We start from the raw sequence: 21,078 nt of genomic DNA, 5'->3' as shown, positions 1-21,078 counted from the left end.
CAACTAAAAGACAAACCGTTCGGTTTTAATTTAATTAAAGTGCTACGGCCATTTTAGAATAACCAATCGGCGCGAAGAAAATAACGCGGCAGTCTTTCGGGATCAACCGGGGCCCGTTAGAATTATTTGCCGAAATGTGTTTATCAATATTGACTGAAAAATGAAATGTTTCTTGATTAACGACGTGTACCGTTTTTTCTAAATCAATTATGTAAATTTAAGAGTTTTTAACGTTTTTTAAATACATAAAAATTAAACTGACGTATATCTGTCAGGGTGGCTTGATTACCATGGTAACGGCTGGAAATAACAGTCGTTGCTATGGTAACATTTTCAAACGCTGTCACTGTCAGTTTCGATATCAACGTTATCCTTTTGGGTTTTGATAAAACTGTAACCAAAAACTAATGCTTTTTCTTAGATACACTAATTTTTCAATCTAATATTTCATCAACAGTATTTTATCCGAAGGAAGCTACCACGCCAAAAGAAAGTTCTGTCCTGTTTTTGTTTAGAACGTATATTTTGAGGTTTCAGATTGAATAATAGAAGTTTTGTCAAGCCTTTAAGGTACTTATTTACGATGATATATATTTAGAACGTCCCAAAACGTTGATAACATTTAAAGTCTTGTTTTGAAAGTTAAAATAAGTCTTACTAGTTAAGAAAAAAAGGGTCAGTATTACGAAGCTCGTTTATTTTCTCGGAGAAAATATCTATAAGAATTAAATAGTATTACTAATTTGATTTAATTTATTAACTTAAACCTTTTTTCGAAAAAGGAAACTTTTATAGAAAAATTTATAGATCCCAGTCACGCCAGTAACCAGGCTGGGCAAGGCCGGATGTCTTCTCGAATGATTTTTAAGTTGGTCACTCGCCAGTCGGTTGGCTTAATGCTGAGGACCGTGGTTCGGAGCCCATGTTAAACTGTAGGCCCAGTCCTCAATAGACCTGTATCCTGTCAATAAACCCACATTGGTAAAAAGGAGACTTTAAAATATATTTTTAAAAAATTATACTGTGTCACGTTATTATATAATTGTAATTTATATTCATATATCTATATTAATATATTTATTATAATATATTACTTATGTTTTTTATAATATCACTACATAGTATAAAACAAAGTCGCCTTTTCTGTCCCTATATCCCTATGTGCGCTTAAATCTTTAAAACTACGCAACGGATTTTGATGCGGTTTTTTTCAATAGATAGAGTGATTCAAGAGGAAGGTTTATATGTATAATACATGCATAATATACTAAGGCAACATTGCTAATTTTAGAGGTTTCTAACGTGATGTCGTAAATTAACCTATTTTTTTAGGCTTATTTAGCAATTAGCAAAAACGCTGCCTAACCCTACGAGTTAGATCAAATTAATGTACTACAGTATTGTACACCATAAAAAGGTCTACAAAAAAGTCCGCGATGGTATATGTTTATCTTTTAGGGATAACCCACATTAACCATTTTTATTGTTTACTTTTTACGTGAGAAAATGGCTTATTTACGAAGCTATTTTAAGCAATACGGCATTAATCCTTATCGAATTAACTACCTTAAATACAGTGTGCAATTAATATAGATCAATATGGTTCCTTACAGCATGTAAATTAAACAAATATTTTTGGAGATATTACAAATTTAAAATTTGCGTTTAAAAATGTGTAATGTAATAAAAATTGTATGAATTTAGATATTCCAAAGATAGCAGGAAATCTTCATAGTAAGTATAGGGGAAGAGGAATTGTTTTACTCCAAATTTAATGCGTGCAGGCCAAGGGCAGTAATGAATGAACCAAAAATACTGGATCGATTTTAATCATGTTTTCATTGAGTGACATAGGCATATATATTTTATGCCCGTGCAAAGTCGGAGCGGGCCGCTATGTTTTTATATACAACGTTCATATTTTTTCTGTAGTGTATTTAATTTAGTATCAGCATTGCAACCGTGCGAAGCCGGGGCGGGTCGCTAGTATTATATAAGACACATTTATATACCCTAAGGGAAGTTAACTTAATACCAAACAAATTAGTTCTACATCTTGCGATACAAGATATAATTAACAATAAGTATAAGTGTAAAAATGTTATCGAAACAAAATTCAATCAAACACACCCACACTATTCAAATGATAAACATTTAAAACGGATAAATCGAATCTACCGCCAGCGAAATTTTTACCGACTCTTTTTTCGCTCAGGCCGCGGATACGAGGGAGGCATGGGTCGAGACCTCTCATGCATGGCCAACCTTGTGATAGGGTTTGTTTACTTCGTCGCTTATCGCGGAAAAAACTTTGTATCGGGCTGAAAAAATAAATCGAAACACCGATGCCGTACTTGTTTACTTATTGAAATTTCGTGTTGATCGATGAATGGTTTATATATTGGGTTGTTTTTTGTGGTTTATTGCAGGTCCTTTGTTGTAGTTTATATGTTCGTGGAATTTCTACGTTTTCTGTCTGTAATTTGTCCGGTTTTCATTTTTATTTATGTCTCTTAATCAATATTAAGGAACTTTACGAGTTTAGATAGGATTTCGTTTTATATCTTACGCTAAATATGCTTAGTAAAGCCTTAAAATAATCATAAAAAATTAATTTAACATTATTGTTCTATTCAATCTTCATCAGTACACAAACATTACCAGAGTAGAAAAAATATATCAGTATGTATTTCCTAAATTAAAATGAAAATACTGAAGATAATGTTAAGGAGAATCATTTATAGTCTATCCAAAGTTATTTCGTACATACGGCATCTAAATTTATGACGTCAAAACGTCGCTATGTTGCCGTATCAACTCTGAGTTTTAGTACAGTTTGGCTTTGACATGCAACAAAATTCTAATCTAAATAAAATAATTGTACAAAAATACTATTATTAAATATAATTTAACATTATAGTAAATATAGTGCAAACATTATCTAAAGACTTAAAACTACAATTAAGTACACAGTTAAAATACTTTGTAGGTTAGGTTTGTGTCTGATTATATTTACACTGGACTCTTTTCCATACCACCAATTAGAGTTAAAGCTCTGGAAGCTTAATCAACCTAATTAAAAATCGTAACAGGTCAATTGAAAAGTCCCCGGTCTGACACATAGATGGCGCTACTAGAATTAAATCCATATGTTTTTTAGTTAGCCCTAACCCTCAAAAAATGCGTATATAAATTTGAGAGCTGTCGGGTCATTAGTTTGTGAATTATAGCATTTTGAGTGAAGCGACTTCTGTTATTGTGAAAAAAATGGATAAAAAGGAATTTCGCGTGTTGATAAAATATTGCTTTTTGAACCAACCATTAAGGATTGATTGGTAAGTTCAGACGTTGTGAAATGAGAACCGAAAACGGTGAACGCAGTGGACGCGCAAAAGAGGTTGTTACCGACGAAAACACTAAAAGAATACACTAAATGATTTTGAATAACCGAAAATTGAAATTGAATGAAATAGCAGACACTCTAAAGATATCAAGTGAACGTGTACATCATATCATTCACGAATATTTGGTATGAGAAAGCTCTGTGCAAAGTGGGTGCCGCGCGAGCTCACTTTTGACCAAAAACAACGACAAGTTGATGATTCGGAGCAGTGTTTGAAGATGATCAAGTGTAAAAAACCCGAGTTTTGCGTCGATATGTGACAATGGATGGAACATGGCTCCATCATTTCACCCCGAAGTCCAATCGACAGTCATCCGAGTGGACTGCACACGATGAACCCGCTCCAAAGCGTGTGCAAACAGTTGGCTGGCAAGGGTATGGCGTATGCATTTTGCAATACGTATTGTATAATTTCCATTAACCACCTTGAAAGAGGAAGAACCATCAACGGCGACTATTATATAGCGTTATTGGACCGTTTGAAGGACGAAATCGCCGAAAAACGGCCGCATTTGAAGAAAAAGAAAGTGCTGCATCACCAAGACAATGAATCGTGTCACAGGTCAGTGAAAACGACGGGAAAAATCCATGCATTGGACTTCGAATGGCTTTTCATCTATTATGTTCTACAGATCTGGCCCCCAGCGACTGTTTCCTATTCTCAGATCTCAAAAGAATGCTCGCTGGGACGAAATTTTCGTCGAATGATCACCTCGATCGCCGAAACTGAGGCCTATTTTGAAGCAGAGGACAAATCGCACTACAAAAATGGTAGCGAAAAGTTTGAGGGTTGCTATAATCAGTGTATCACTCTTGAAGGGAATTATGTTGAACGAAAAAAATTTCCACAAAATATGTTTTACTATGGTAGGGCGGGGAATTTTCAATTAACCTGTTATATCCAACTAATACATTTAACTTTAATTAGACAGTCCTTCGGTACAGCGTTTCCTTATATATACCTTTCTTAATAAAAGTAGATTTAATCACTGTATTCTCCTTAATTAATTTACCATACCTGCAAAACAGTTACTATTCTTTCTCTCCTGACACATTTTAACCAAATGCTCATATAAATTCTGAACAATTACACATATATCTTTGCACATAAATCTTTTACATTGTGCAATACGATTTCCTATATTTACCATACCAACAAAAACAACAGATGGTCTATAACAGAACTTAAATGCTGAAGCTGTAAAGACATTTATCGCTATAAAAAAGCTTTTTATATTTTAATTTTCATTAAAAATCTGTATGGGCGAAAACAATATTTTGGAAGTCTGAAAATATAAATATATATCGATATTGCTATAAATTGTTTCATAAAATGTTAACATTAATTTTGTAATAAAAGTCCAAACTTTATATAAAATTTGTATATAATTAATATTCAACTGAATCATTAATGTGACATAAAGTATTTGTTAGACCTAAATTAAATTTTACTGTACATTTTTTCAATGTAGCTTTTAATGAGTTCGCATTTATTAAGATTCCAATTTTGTGCCTTTTTCCTCGATAGACCGTCCAGAAGGAAACCTCCATTTTTTCGATCTTTCGAACGGATAAATCTCCGAAAAATCTCGGGGAATCCAAATAATTGTTCCGGCTGTAAGTTGTCGGCGAAGACGTTAGTGTCGTCTATCGCTGAAATTAATTAGATTTCGCCATTTCCTCGAGAACTTTTGCTCAATCTTTTCGGGAACGCATAAGTTTTAAAACCGAACAAGGTAGAAAACTTTAAATATTATTAATATGAAAACTTGGAGAGCACGAAATATTGCAACGTGTCTCTAGTGGTTTCAATATCCTGAACTTAAATGAAAAGTGGAACTTGAACATTTCATCTTTTTGTTCGCAGTCTGGCGAATAGATTGGATTCATAATATTTTTATGAAATAACCTTCCAGACATTTTCAAAAATAATAGGTTAACTTATTAACCTCTTATTATTAACATAATATTTAAATGGCTGAATAATCCATAAAAGAGTATTGGCAAGTTTCTACTTGATTTTTTCCATAGTCCTTGTATTTTTCGTAATCCTCTGTATTTTTTTTATCTATTAGCAAGTATATAGTTTTTCAATAACAACATAAAACCATCGTCCTTAGCCATTCGTCCCAATGTTTTTTTTGGTTTTTTTTTGGACACTTTTTGTCTCTTTATTTCTACCTAGGGATATTGATCAAACAAATCAAAAGCAGCTGTTTCTTATGGCTTAAGGAAGTAAAAAATAATTATACACTCTATCCAATATTCACTGTGTTTATACATTTCATATATTTAATCTCTGATAGAGCTAACGTCAATCAGATCTTGAAACGAATCGACAAATTGCAACAGGCAATACATTAAACATATTGATGACGTATGTATAAAATAACTTTGGATGGATTCTAGGAAGTATGCTACATAAAACTTATATAAGAAATCAACAATTGTCAGATCAGAATGTCATTAATATTATCATTAATATATTTTTAAAACCATATTTGATCTATTATTGGAAGTGGATTATTTATAATTTCATTTGTTTTTCTTGGTACCATTTAGTGTTCATATTATCATTTACGAAGTTTCCTCAAGGAACTAGAATATGACCAAAATTTTATATAAAACTGGTAGTCTAGTAAAACAACGTAAATTAATGATGTCAGCACGTTGTAGTGTTGCCGTGTAATTTAAATATTTTGGTATTCGCTAGGGTTTTGAAGAATTTTGCAGACATTTGGCAACATGGCTAACTTGCAGCAGAGCAGATCGAATATTATAGGCTGATTGGTTGGTTACATGTTCCGAACAATCAGACCATCTCCTATTAGCTGCTAAACAATGAGAAACTCCGAGATAAAAATAAATTTTCCAATTTTACAAACTTATATTGACAATATATGTGACGTGCATCAGCTGTTTTATTGGACGGGCTATATAATAAATACGTTGAGATATAAAAGTTTGGTTTTGTTTTAGTTGTAGTGAATTGTAATTATTTTGTATTAATTTAATTATAAATAATAAGTAAACATTTATAGTTTTACAGATTGACCAATAAAGTAATTTTAATAAACAATATATCTGCTGAAATAGTCTGGGATAATTAATTTAGTCGAATTGGTTTGACGCCCCAAAAATCACATAATGATTTAAGCTGTCATAGAAACTTTTATATGAATAATGCCCCAAATATTGCTAAATATTAAATTTTAATAATAGCTGTTCGCTCGCTAATAACTAATAATCATTTGTCCAATTAATTGCGTTGCTCAAATGCGATTATAAATGGATTGGAAATAACGACGAAGAATAAAACGGTTATGGGGCGATATAAATTGGATTAATATAAAAAAAATATAGCACAATTGGACGTACTTTTATCTCATACGAGCACTGTACTGTACGCTTTCGGTTTTTTCTCTGTATTTTATGATCTGAAATATCATTTTGCCGTAAAATTTAACGCCAGCTGTTGAAAAGTACATGATTCTTGTTTTCATATCAAATTCTGTTTTGTCCCAACGAATGCGATGACATGAGTTATTTGGGTATTACAGATGAGGAATAAAAGATTGTTATTTAATAATAAATGATCTATTAGTGAATTTACGTCAACTTTTAGTTCGTTTTGACATCGACATATAACAAAATCCAATGTCAATAAAATGATTAAAGAGAAATAATGGTATCAAATATCATCTATTTTAACATCATAGTACACCTAATAAATATATTATATCATAATGTTTCATTCAGTCACTGTCATTTACGCTTGAGTCAACTACTAAATTTTTAATTCAAATCAATCAAACGCTGGTTCACAATTCCACCATCCGTCAATTTCTTCTTCCGTTTATCTGATGGAACTCATCTAGTCGAAAGGTGTTACTGTAGCCAATGCTTCTTTCCTATTCTCATTGTTATATCCATTGTAGTAAGTCTTTAACATAACGATGTATTGAATGTACGGTGATAGGGTGGAAGCTGTTGCGATTATATTGTTCAACAATTTCATCTACGGTATATCTTTCTTCAGGTCCATTTCTCAAAAAAAGAAATTACATAAAACAATTAAACCTTTCATTTGCATTAGCGAGTAACAATTCGAAATAGTCTACTTTTCAGAAAGTTTAGAAATCATCCCAGAAGGCATCCGGTCTTACCCAGCTTGGTTACTGGCGTGACTGGGATCATTTTCCTTGTCGGATTTTACACTCTTGCCTAGGACAATCGCAAATATTAAACAATCACAAACATAAATTTTCGACCATGCGTTGCCATGAGGATTCGAGCCCGCGACTATCGCAACAGTGGGTGGACCGTCCTGTCGCCTTTACCACTGCGCCAACGAAGCCGGCAAAGTAATTCCTTAATTACAGACTTTGTGGTTTCACTTGTTACGATTTTTTCCACCAATGTTGGTGCATTGTCCATAACTATAACTGATATATGTTCTCCTCCATATTCTATAACAGTTAATTTTCAAACCAGAACAAAAGATGTTTTGTTTCAGTTCTTCATGGTAGTTGCTACTGGAAGAAGACACTAACCCAGCTCCAGGAATAAGATAAGTCCTCTTTCCAGAAGAAAATATGAATCTGTAATATGAATGATTAAAAAATATTATGAATAACGACACCTGATCAAATGTTATTCTAACTTTTATTTTTTCGATCAACTTTTGTCGTCCTTACACTCTTTTGTGTCGATGTCCCATTTTGGAACATGCATGTCTCATCTAAATTCACAAAATCTAATAAAGAATTTGATAACATGTTTTTAAAAATTGTATTAGTTTTAAAGAAATCTCAGGAAGTTCCATGAATGCACATTGTGAGTTATACTTGTACTTAAAACATGTGTCTTCTAGTAGTGTACGAAGAGATGACCTATATCCCTCAAAGAGTTCAAAGTACTCTTCACAGATTATCAGTTCCTTGGAATAATTGTATTAAGGTATGATTATATATGAGAATACAAGTAGAAAAAACTACACACTTTTTCCATACTTTTCATACATTTGGTTAAGAATAGAGTCATCAAGGTTCAAGGTTTCGCATTTGAACAGTTTTCTCTTCGTTTTATATATAACTAGCGACCCGCCCCGGCTTCGCACGGGTGCAATGCTGATACTAAATTAAATACACTACAGAAAAAATATGAACGTTGTATATAAAAACATAGCGGCCCGCTCCGACTTTGCACGGGCATAAAATATATATGCCTATGTCACTCAATGAAAACATGATTAAAATCGATCCAGTATTTTTGGTTCATTCATTACTGCCCTTGGCTTGCACCCATTAAATTTGGAGTAAAACAATTCCTCTTCCCCTATACTTACTATGAAGATTTCCCGCTATCTTTGGAATATCTAAATTCATACAATTTTTATTACATTACACATTTTTAAACGTAAATTTTAAATTTTTAATATCTCCGAAAATATTTGTTTAATTTACATGCTGTAAGGAACCATATTGATCTATATTAATTGCACACTGTATTTAATCATAGACCTTGAATCATAGACACACTGTATTTAATCGTAGACCTTTTTATGGTGTACAATACTGTAGTACATTAATTTGATCTAACTCGTAGGGTTAGGCAGCGTTTTTGCTAATTGCTAAATAAGCCTAAAAAAATAGGTTAATTTACGACATCACGTTAGAAACCTCTAAAATTAGCCATGTTGCCTTAGTATATTATGTATGTATTATACATATAAACCTTCCTCTTGAATCACTCTATATATTGAAAAAAACCGCATCAAAATCCGTTGCGTAGTTTTAAAGATTTAAGCGCACATAGGGATATAGGGACAGAAAAGGCGACTTTGTTTTATACTATGTAGTGATTCACTTTTTGAGAGATTTTAGACACAGTGTTCATATTAATATTCAGTACTGTTACAACATAATAAAATATATATCATAAAAATCCTAGCGACTTAATATATAATAGTATCAGACTTCATTAATCACGTCTACAATAATGACATTGGTATTTATCCTGTATATTTCTTAAATTATTCTTAACCAATACATTACATACAGCACCAATAACATTAAATAATACTATTATTCCATATAGCAACAACCTTAAATGTCTCGGAATGAATCTTAATGCGAAACTTCGCTGAAAGGAACATATAAAGAAGAAAACATAAGAACTGGAATTGAAATAAAGGAAAATGTATTGGCTAATTGGAAGAAAATCACAATTATCAGTACATAATAAATTGCTATTATATAAGCAAATACTGAAACCTACAAGGACATACGCAGTTCAATTATGGGGATATTTCGCAAAGAGTAACATAAATAAAATACAAATTTTTCGGAACAAAATCCTGAGGGTTATTGTGGGTGCACCCAAGTACTATAGGACTGATTACCTACATCGAGACCTTCAGATACCCACAGTCAGTCAAGAAATCAAGATAATTGCAAGGGGGCATGAGGAAAAACTCCACTATCATGAGAATATTGAAATATTATAGCTTTTGGATACCACCAGAACGGGACACAGACTGAAAGAATCAAACCATCTGATCTTGTGTAGTGTTGTGTAGTGAGGTGCATATAATAAAAAATACAGCAATGACATATAACATCTTTATATAAACATTTTTTCACCAGAGACTGAGATAAGGCCGATGGGTCCTCCTAGTTATATACCTAGATTTAAGCTATCATAAAGACAAATTGTAGGATAGTCGGAAACGAATAATAACAATGTAATAATTAAATAATAAAACAAAATATATATATATTTCACAAAATTATGTACAAATATAGCTTTTAATTCGTAGAATCCATAAATTTTAAAATGAATCTGTGTTTATTGTGGTAAAGTAAATTTAAATGTTTCACACTGTCATATAATTAATTGAAATTAGCAAGTGTCGACTAGACATTTATTTTAAACTATATGATTACATATTCAATATTAAAAACCAATGGGTTACCAGTAACTGCTAATATATTTGTTAAATTTATTGTGTTCGGTTCATTGGGTGGCTTGTTGATTTAACTTAATTAGAATTTTGGCCAGAGGAAAATATTTCACAATAAATTGGATATAATGGAGGGATAAAAATGTAATTTTGGTAATTTTTTGACAAATTTATTCATATAAATAATGACACTGATTTATGTGGAAACGCATCATAGTAGAAATTGTATAATTGCTTGGTCAATCATTGATGGAGTTTTCAACAAAACTTCTTCATTTTGGTATGAACTCCTTTGGTTTATAATTAGAATTCTGACTGTAGAGCTGAGAAACTTCCGAAAAAAAAACCTACCAGGTTTGTAGACTGTAGACGTCGTTAGATTTAAGTATGCAATGTTTTGATTTGACATGTATGTCATTTTATTTTACTGACATCAAGCTACGAACTCATACATGTTATAATTTAGCGAAAGTAACACCATCATAGAATTATAGCTCTTTGAAAATATCATATTTAACTAAAAGAAAATAGCCGCTGAAAGTCTTCCTTTATTGGTAGAAACTTTCTGTGGGAATTCAAAGTTTCTGGCAGACCGAAAGATTTTGAAGATGTGAAACTGAAAGGGTTCTAATTGATGGAAGCATTTCATGTGGCCCAAGAAACGTCTAGCGACCGATATTGAGTGACAGGTAAATGGAAAATCGAAAAATTGTTTTTGATAACAGTTCAATTGAAAAGTCCCCAGCCTGTCACATAGACGGCGCTACGAGTATTAAATTCATACGTTTTTTAGTTAGCGCTAACACTCAATAGATGCGTGCACAAATTTGACAGCTGTTGATTCATTAGTTTGTGAATTATAGCATTTTGAATGAAGTAACTTTTGTTATTGTGAAAAAAATGGATGAAAAGGAATTTCGCGTGTTGATAAAATATTGCTTTTTGAAAGGAAAAAATAAAATTGAAGCAAAAACTTGGCTTGATACCGAGTTTCTGGACACTGCCCCAGGAAAATGAACCATCAAGTATTGGTATGTTAAGTTTAGACGTGGTGAACGCAGTGGGCGCCCAAAAGAGATTGTTACCGACGAAAACATTTAAAAAATCAACAAAATTATTTTGAATGATCGAAAATTGAAATTGAATGAAATGAAATAGCACTTTAATGATATCAAATGAGCGTGTACATCACATCATTGACGAATATTTGAGTATGAGAATGCTCTGTACAAAGTGGGTGCGGTGCGAGCTCACTTTTGACCAAAAACAACGACGAGTTAATGATCCGGACCAGTGTTTGAAGATGATTAAGCATAGTAAACCCGAGTTTTTGCGTCGATATGTGACAATGGATAAAACATGGCTCCATTGTTTCACTCCGAAGTCCAATCGAGTGACATCCGAGTGGACTACACACGATGAACCCGCTCCAAAGCGTGGAAAAACGCAACAGTCGGCTGGCGGAAGGTTATGCGCAAGGAATAATTTTCATTGACTACCTTGAAAAAGGAAGGACCATTAACAGCAACTATTATATAGCGTTATTGGACCGTTTGAAGAATGAAATCGCCGAAGAACGGTCGCATTTAAAGAAAAATAAAGTGATGCTTCACCAAGACAATGCATAGTGTCACAACTTAGTGAAAACGATAGGAAAAAGCTATGAATCTGGCCCCCAGCGACTATTTTCTGTTCTCAGATCTCAAATAATTCTTGCTGGGAAGAAAGTTTCGTCGAATGAAAAGGTGATCGCCGAAACTGAGGCCTATTTTGAAACAAAAGACAAATCGTACAACAAAAATGGTAGCAAAAAGTTGGAAGGTCGCCATAATCACTGTATCACCCTTGAAGGTAGTTATGTTGAATAAAAAACTATTTTTGCCAAATAAATGTGTTTTACTATGGTAGGCCGGGGACTTTTGAATTGACCTCTTATGTTGCTTCGAAGGTACAAACGGAAGTCATTTCAGCATAGAGAGTGACTGGTGATCACAACTTGATTTGTTTTGAGAATATTGGTTATAACTTGGTGAAGGCGAAATTGTTTTGGTCGCAAGACAATGCTTTATGTTTGGCGGCACTAGAGTGACGTGGTGTATTACAAACTATTATAACCTGGTGCAACAGTCAATAGTGAGTGCTACCGACCAGAAATGGTCAATTTGAACCATGCGTTGATGGAAAAACGTCCAAAATGGGTCCGAAATCACGATAAATTTATATTATAACACGACAATGCGCCGTCTCATAAGGCAAAACTGGTCAAAAAAGCTTTGAAAGTACTTGGATGGTAATTATTATCGCACTCGCCCTACTCTCCAGACCTTGTCCCGTCCGACTATTAGCTTTTCACATCAATGGGACACGCGCTTGCAGAGCAGCACCTCGCCAATTTTAGGGAAGTTAGTAAATGACTCGATGAATGCTTTTGTTCAAAGGACACATTTTGTTTCGAATGGCGTCCAGAAAATGCCTGAAAAACGCCCAAAATGTATAGAATCAAAAGGTCAATACTTTGAACAAATACATTGTTACATTTTCTTAAAACTGATGTCGTTTTTTCCGGTTCACCTGTAAAAATTGTCAGAAAGTTGTTTTTTTTGTAATTAATCATCATTTCTGTTGTTCTCGATAGAGGGACGTTCTTATTGACGTGTTGTGATTAGCCTATACGGCGTTCTTCCAAGACCGTTACCATTTAAACAATGTGCCCCCCGAATTTCCAAAGTCTGGCGGATCCATACATTCCGATATAAAGTTACAACATCAAAGGGGACTTTACACTTTGCCCTCCTGCGATGGTATTATGAATCATGTCGAATTAGTCCCTGAATGGAAGGGTTACGGATCTAGTAAATTTCGAAATTCCTTTGTTAGTCATTTCGTTAAGCTACACGATCAAAATTCAACGGCTGAAACTATCGGACCTATTAATATAAGTCATCAATCAATCCTCCCCATTAAATGTCACCCCTGCTCCTTTCTTCGCCGGAGATGCGACTCTATTAATATTATTGGAGTGGAAAGACTCAAAAAAGATCGAAAACAAATACTAAATATGACTTTAGCAGAGAAAATATCTTACGTAAATAAGTTTCTTATGTTCGACGAAAAAAAGACCCAGTAGTTAATGTAGTATTTTCTTGTAAAGTATACGGTGGGGCAAAAGTCCCGCTACCATTTTGATTGCGCGCCATCTTGGTTATGTGCTGTTTAGCTCAGTGTCGCTTTAACCATTGTATTGTGTAGACGTCCAAATTTAATCATGGAGGTCAGCTGAGTACAGTAATGCAATACTAAGGCTGTCTGGTGAAATTTAAAACTTTTTTCGTCTAAATTGATAATTAGCGATGAAGCCAATTTTCTTCTCAGTAGCCACGTCAATAAATAGAACAGTCGGTTTTGGGGAACACAGAATCCTTAGTTAATTTACGAAACATCATTGCATCCACTAAAAATAAGGTGTTGACCTATCTAGACCAAGGAGTTGCAGTTACTGTTACTGCTGAACGGTACCAAGACATGATTCGAAATTTTCTTGTGCCTGAAATGGAAGAATAAGGACTAGAGGACATGTGGTTTCAGCAAGATGGGGCCACATCACACACAGTTCGTTCAACAATTCAATTATTGAATGACGTTTTTCCACGAAGACTAATTTCGCGAAATGGCGATTTAGCATAGCCAGCCAGATCTCCGGATTTATCAGCAACAGACTCTTTCTTATGGGTATTTTAAAATCAAAAGTTTATGTGGATAAGCCCCAAACGATTCAACATCTTAAAGACAATATTCGTCCCGAAATTGAAGAAATTCAGCCTCGGATGTTGCAGGATGTCATGAAAAATTTAGAGAGTCGAAAGTTGTATAGCGAATCGTGGTCACCATTTAGCTGATACTAGCGACCCGCCCCGGCTTCGCACGGGTGCAATGCTGATACTAAATTAAATACACTACAGAAAAAATATGAACGTTGTATATAAAAACATAGCGGCCTACTCCGACTTTGCACGGGCATAAAATATATATGCCTATGTCACTCAATGAAAACATGATTAAAATCGATCCAGTATTTTTGGTTCATTCATTACTGCCCTTGGCCTGCACGCATTAAATTTGGAGTAAAACAATTCCTCTTCCCCTATACTTACTATGAAGATTTCCTGCTATCTTTGGAATATCTAAATTCATACAATTTTTATTACATTACACATTTTTAAACGCAAATTTTAAATTTGTAATACCTCCGCAAATATTTGTTTAATTTACATGCTGTAGTACATTAATTTGATCTAACTCGTAGGGTTAGGCAGCGTTTTTGCTAATTGCTAAATAAGCCTAAAAAATAGGTTAATTTACGACATCACGTTAGAAACCTCTAAAATTAGCAATGTTGCCTTAGTATATTATGCATGTATTATACATATAAACCTTCCTCTTGAATCACTCTATCTATTGAAAAAAACCGCATCAAAATCCGTTGCGTAGTTTTAAAGATTTAAGCGTACATAGGGATATAGGGACAAATAAACTTTTATGAAAACCAAACGTACTTATTTTTTCTTTGAGTAATGTTTTTAGGCAATCAAAATGGTAGCGGGACTTTTGCCCCATCTTTTATTAATACATATTTTCGATCAGCACTTTGTAAAAATCCTAGTATAGCCCGTCCAATAAAACAGTTATTTCAACAACTTAAAATGTTGGTTTACAACGTTTAATAGTTTATAATTATGATCTAAATGTTTTGAAGAATGTTGCAGACATTTGGCAACATGGCGCATTAGTACCAACTCAAATGTTACCTGTTTCGACACATCAGACAGTGTTCTCTAATTAAGTAGGATAATAACGAAAAGGTAACAAGAATTTTACAATATGACAAATCGCAATTTCCATACATTCGACGTCATGCAATACTTTTATTAAATTACGTGGTTATAATTTTACCAACTCCTAGCCAAAAATCAACAACTTTAACATAAATGAGAATATTATTTCGAACTTAAAAAACACCTATTATCATAAATTTTCTAATAATATTATTTTAAATTTTTTCCCAATTCTGTTCTCTAAGATAATGAAAAATGCTCGCTTTCGTAGAAGAAGAAGAAGAAAAAGAAAAATACCCAGGCTTTAATTAATAATTCGTCATTAATAACGTAGCGGCAGGACCTTTGTGAAATCAATAGTTGTCTAAGGACTGCTAATTTTATTTTGCTATTAAATTTTTTCATCGTAGTTTTCCCGAGTTGCTAATGACGTACATTTTTTTCGTTCTGTATTTAATTTTTTTTTTTGAAAATTTAATTATTTTTGTCTTATTAAAAGTCTGGTAACCGTTTCAAACTTTTTATTATATTTTTGTCGTAAATAAGGCCAATATTATTTGATCTTACATACAAGGTTAAGAAAATAAATTCGCAGACTTCGAATAATAAGCTATTTTAGGCAAAAAAAATTGAACCGACTTAGATTTTTAACACAAAAAAACCTGATAAAGTAATCGTTGTAATAACTAAATAAAACAAACTTATTTGACTTATCTACTACGCGTATTTTGTATTCTACTATATACACACAATTTAGCTTAATACCTACCTAAACCTATTCATCTATTTACAATATTATTTTAACTACTACCAACTGATCATATTGAAGTCTATCGGTGCCAATTTTGAAGGCAACTAATTTGACATCCTGATGACGGGGCTTCAGTGGTTCAACGATTTTACAATAACAGTAATATACAATTGTCATATCACTACATAGTATAAAACAAAGTCGCCTTTTCTATCCCCATATCCCTATGTGCGCTTAAATCTTTAAAACTACGCAACGGATTTTGATGCGGTTTTTTTCAATAGATAGAGTGATTCAAGAGGAAGGTTTATATGTATAATACATGCATAATATACTAAGGCAACATTGCTAATTTTAGAGGTTTCTAACGTGATGTCGTAAATTAACCTATTTTTTAGGCTTATTTAGCAATTAGCAATAACGCTGCCTAACCCTACGAGTTAGATCAAATTAATGTACTACAGTATTGTACACCATAAAAAGGTCTACAAAAAAGTCCGCAATGGTATATGTTTATCTTTTAGGGATAACCCACATTAACCATTTTTATTGTTTACTTTTTACGTGAGAAAATGGCTTATTTACGAAGCTATTTTAAGCAATACGGCATTAATCCTTATCGAATTAAGTACCTTAAATACAGTGTGCAATTAATATAGATCAATATGGTTCCTTACAGCATGTAAATTAAACAAATATTTTCGGGGACAAATTTAAAATTTGCGTTTAAAAATGTGTAATGTAATAAAAATTGTATGAATTTAGATATTCCAAAGATAGCAGGAAATCTTCATAGTAAGTATAGCGGAAGAGGAATTGTTTTACTCCAAACTTAATGCGTGCAGGCCAAGAGCAGTAATGAATGAACCAAAAATACTGGATCAATTTTAATAATGTTTTCATTGAGTGACATAGGCATATATATTTTATGCCCGTGCAAAGTCGGAGCGGGCCGCTATGTTTTTATATTCAACGTTCATATTTTTTCTGTAGTGTATTTAATTTAGTATCAGCATTGTACCCGTGCGAAGCTAGTTATAAATAATTATTGACTATTCTCTGTTTTAAGTGTTATGAATTTATAAGGTTCATAAATTTGTCACCTCAGCTTTCTATTATTGTTTTTCTTGTATAAGTTATGATTCAATTATTCATTATATGATTTCAGTTATGTAATATAACTATACTGACACGTAGAAGATCACTTCAGTAAGTGATCTACTCTACAATTTATTATCTAAATCTTATTCTAGATACTATTCTAACTTATTTTAAAGTATATTCTATTTTATTCTAAAAATTGTTCTAGCTTATTCTAGAGATCATTAAATCTCAGTCTGTATGTCTATTAATCAGTTCGTACGGTAGTTTGCGTTTGAGCTTACACACTTCACTGTCATCGCGCACATTTAACTATTTGGCAAATGCATTGCGATGCACTAATAGTCTTTCGGAGTACTTCGCACTAATACTCCGAATCACACTCGCTATGGGTTCGGTAGGGATAGGCCTAAGTGTGGACTTATACTGTAAAACCTTGTTATCTAATGATAAATTAGATTTACGCCCTATCAGCCAGTACCTTTGGTTAATTTAACCCCAAGTTATTTATTTGCGTTTTACCACTAAATGTTTTTTCCATGTTAAACGTCGATCGAAATGCATACTGAGGGACAAAGTGTGAACACATGGGTAGATTTTGTCTCATTTGCTCTGATACGCCACGTTTTCTACCACAATTCGATTTTGTTAAGATGAAGTTGGAGGTTTCTTGTCGCTGATATTGGATCCTCGTGTATCATCAGCATATGTTGCAACAGTAGTGTTTCTTGAGGTCAGTAGGTCAGCTGTATACAATAGATATAATAATGGTCCAAGAACACTGCCTTGCGGAACACCAGAATATATTGGGTGTAGGTCAGTGTATTCGTCCAGTGTGCCACATCTTGTCGAAGGCCTGAGAAATATCGAGAAATGCACCGGATGAATATTTTATCTTTTAGACAGCACTGGTAAAAGGCGTATAGGACGATAAGAGGAGACATCTTCTGTTTTTTTCACAGGTTTAAGAATCATAATGATTTAAGCCACTGTCCAAGTGCTAGGAAAGTAATCAAGTATTTCCATGGCATGAAATATGAATGTTATTAATTTGATACACTTTCCTGACAGCTCTTTTAAGATTCTTCCAGTTATTAGATCAAAGCCAGGAGCTTCTTTAGTTAAGTGTTAAGATAAGTCAACTAAGTTATTTTCTTCCGTTGCGGATTTTTCGGACGGATACGGATTAAATACTGTTTTTAAATGTTCAGAGAAAACTTCCGCTTTATATTTTTATCAATTTAAATGTTGTTGAGGTTTTTTAATCTTTTTTATTACTTTCCAGGGAGAATATTCCGTTGTATCAGTTGGCGTTAAGTTTTCTAAATAGTTTAGAACTCCTTGATTATGTTCTTTATTTATTAACTCTTTCAGCTCTTTTATGGCCTTATTGGACGGGTTATATAATGTAACTAGCGACCCGCCCCGGCTTCGCATGGGTGCAATGCTGATATTAAATTAAATACACTACAGAAAAAATATGAACGTTGTATATAAAAACATAGCGGCCCGCTCCGACTTTGCACGGGCATAAAATATATATGCCTATGTCACTCAATGAAAACATGATTAAAATCGATCCAGTATTTTTGGTTTGTTCATTACTGCCCTTGGCCTGCACGCATTAAATTTGGAGTAAAACAATTCCTCTTCCCCTATACTTACTATGAAGATTTCCCGCTATCTTTGGAATATCTAAATTCATACAATTTTTATTACATTACACATTTTTAAACGCAAATTTTAAATTTGTAATATCTCCGAAAATATTTGTTTAATTTACATGCTGTAAGGAACCATATTGATCTATATTAATTGCACACTGTATTTAAGGTACTTAATTCGATAAGGATTAATGCCGTATTGCTTAAAATAGCTTCGTAAATGAGCCATTTTCTCACGTAAAAAGTAAACAATAAAAATGGTTAATGTGGGTTATCCCTAAAAGATAAACATATACCATCGCGGACTTTTTTGTAGACCTTTTTATGGTGTACAATACTGTAGTACATTAATTTGATCTAACTCGTAGGGTTAGGCAGCGTTTTTGCTAATTGCTAAATAAGCCTAAAAAAATAGGTTAATTTACGACATCACGTTAGAAACTTCTAAAATTAGCAATGTTGCCTTAGTATATTATGCATGTATTATACATATAAACCTTCCTCTTGAGTCACTCTATCTATTGAAAAAAACCGCATCAAAATCCGTTGCGTAGTTTTAAAGATTTAAGCGCACATAGGGATATAGGGACAGAAAAGGCGACTTTGTTTTATACTATGTAGTGATATTAGTCTCTTTTTGAAACTCACTCTGTTGATGAATTTAACGAAATAAATATCATGTAAGTAATATAAAACCAGTGTGTGAATGATAAACCATATAGAAGACTAACATTCTTGATACAATCTAAAAACCATATAGACTAGTTTAGACAAATATATCTGCTGTTTTGAGGGCCTATTTTCAAATATATAAAAGAAATTAAAAATGGGAAATCGACGTTAATTCGAGAGAACACTTTTATAATATCATCCAATTATTGTCGGGAAAAAGAACAACTTCGGTCGGAAATGTGTAACCGTATCTCATCGAAACCCCGACCGTACCCCCCCGACCCCCCGCTTCCCGCATTAAACTTTTTAATTGCTTTTGTTGACATGCTTTTATTTTGGGGCGGACGAAAGTTCTATGCCGGAATTAGACGCGAAACATTTAATAAGCGAATATTCAGAATAACATTTGAAGAGGTCCGGTTTTTAAATCGTTTGAGGAAGTAAAATGGAAATTCCATTTTGATCGGACGGGTTAGCGTTTGGGCTTGTTTTTCTCGATGGGAGTTACGAAGTAATTTCGCGATGGCGGGTTTGCTAGGAACGTTAATTCATCGACAATCGCTAGTGTTTATATTTTATTGTTATTGTTATTGTTATTAGCTATGACCCCATTATTGTTTTAATTTTTTGATAGATATTTGTATTGTGTTGAAAATATACATGTAGATTTAATTTAAATTTTTGTTCAAGTTTTGAAACACTATCTTATTTTGAAACAGCTGGGGCTTTTAAAATTCTTTGCTGAATAGACTTGTAGGAATGTTCGTCAGGTCGGTCGATCGGTCGAAATATGTGGCTGCCGCTGCGATTATTTGTCAGAACACTCACTACTATTTTTGGAAGGAATTTGCACGGGAACTAAAAACACTGGTTGAATCAAAGTTGTTTATTTTAACTTACGATTGATACATGTGGTCGATGTGGAAGTGGTACTGTTACAAGGGGACGGTGATAAGAAAAGAGCGAGACGTCGTCGTGATGGTCTTTTATACCCTGGAACTGCATGGTACCAATCCACCGGCGTTGCCAACCTTTGTAGTTGTTGATGGTGAATAGGTGGTGGCCTAAAGGGTCGTGGCGGTCGCCACATAACTCCCCTCCTAGTGGAACAGCCGTGGAACGTACCTATATGTGGTGCAAGTTCCGGAATGCACCCGCAATCACGCAAACAAACGCCCGGGGACTGCTGATGAGATGGGGATCCCAACCTGAGCGAGGAGTTTTACGGGATCAGCTGCCATCGGAGCTGTAGCAGGACGTCGTTCGTCTTGAGGCGTTTAGCTTTGTCTGAGGGTACCTGTAAATGTGTTACGTGTCCCGTTTCGTGATGCGAGGGTGCTCATGTGTTGCTGGTATACATGATGGGCTTCTGTGGTTTTCGTCCATCAGGCTAGTCTCGTGGGATGTCGTCGACCACGTGATGTTGATGAGTTCCGTTCCTCGTACTATCCTTCCATGCACGTGTCAAACACCTGTCGAGTGGCTTATGTTGAGTTGATTTACCTGTTAGGCACTTTGATCACGTCGGGGTCACCAATTGTAGGAATGTTCGTCGGGTCGGTCGATCGGTCGAAATGTGTGGCTGCCGCTGCGATTATTTGTCAGAACACTCACTACTATTTTTGGAAGGAATTTGCACGGGAACTAAAAACACTGATTGAATCAAAGTTGTTTATTTTAACTTACGATTG

The sequence above is a fragment of the Rhynchophorus ferrugineus genome, unplaced genomic scaffold (genome assembly GCF_030347505.1).
Source record: "Rhynchophorus ferrugineus isolate W39M unplaced genomic scaffold, kcgeb_rfMv2 rfM9, whole genome shotgun sequence".
Lineage (NCBI taxonomy): Eukaryota > Metazoa > Arthropoda > Insecta > Coleoptera > Curculionidae > Rhynchophorus > Rhynchophorus ferrugineus.
The sequence above is the reverse complement of the archived record's forward strand: the minus strand, read 5'-3'. Positions refer to the sequence as shown.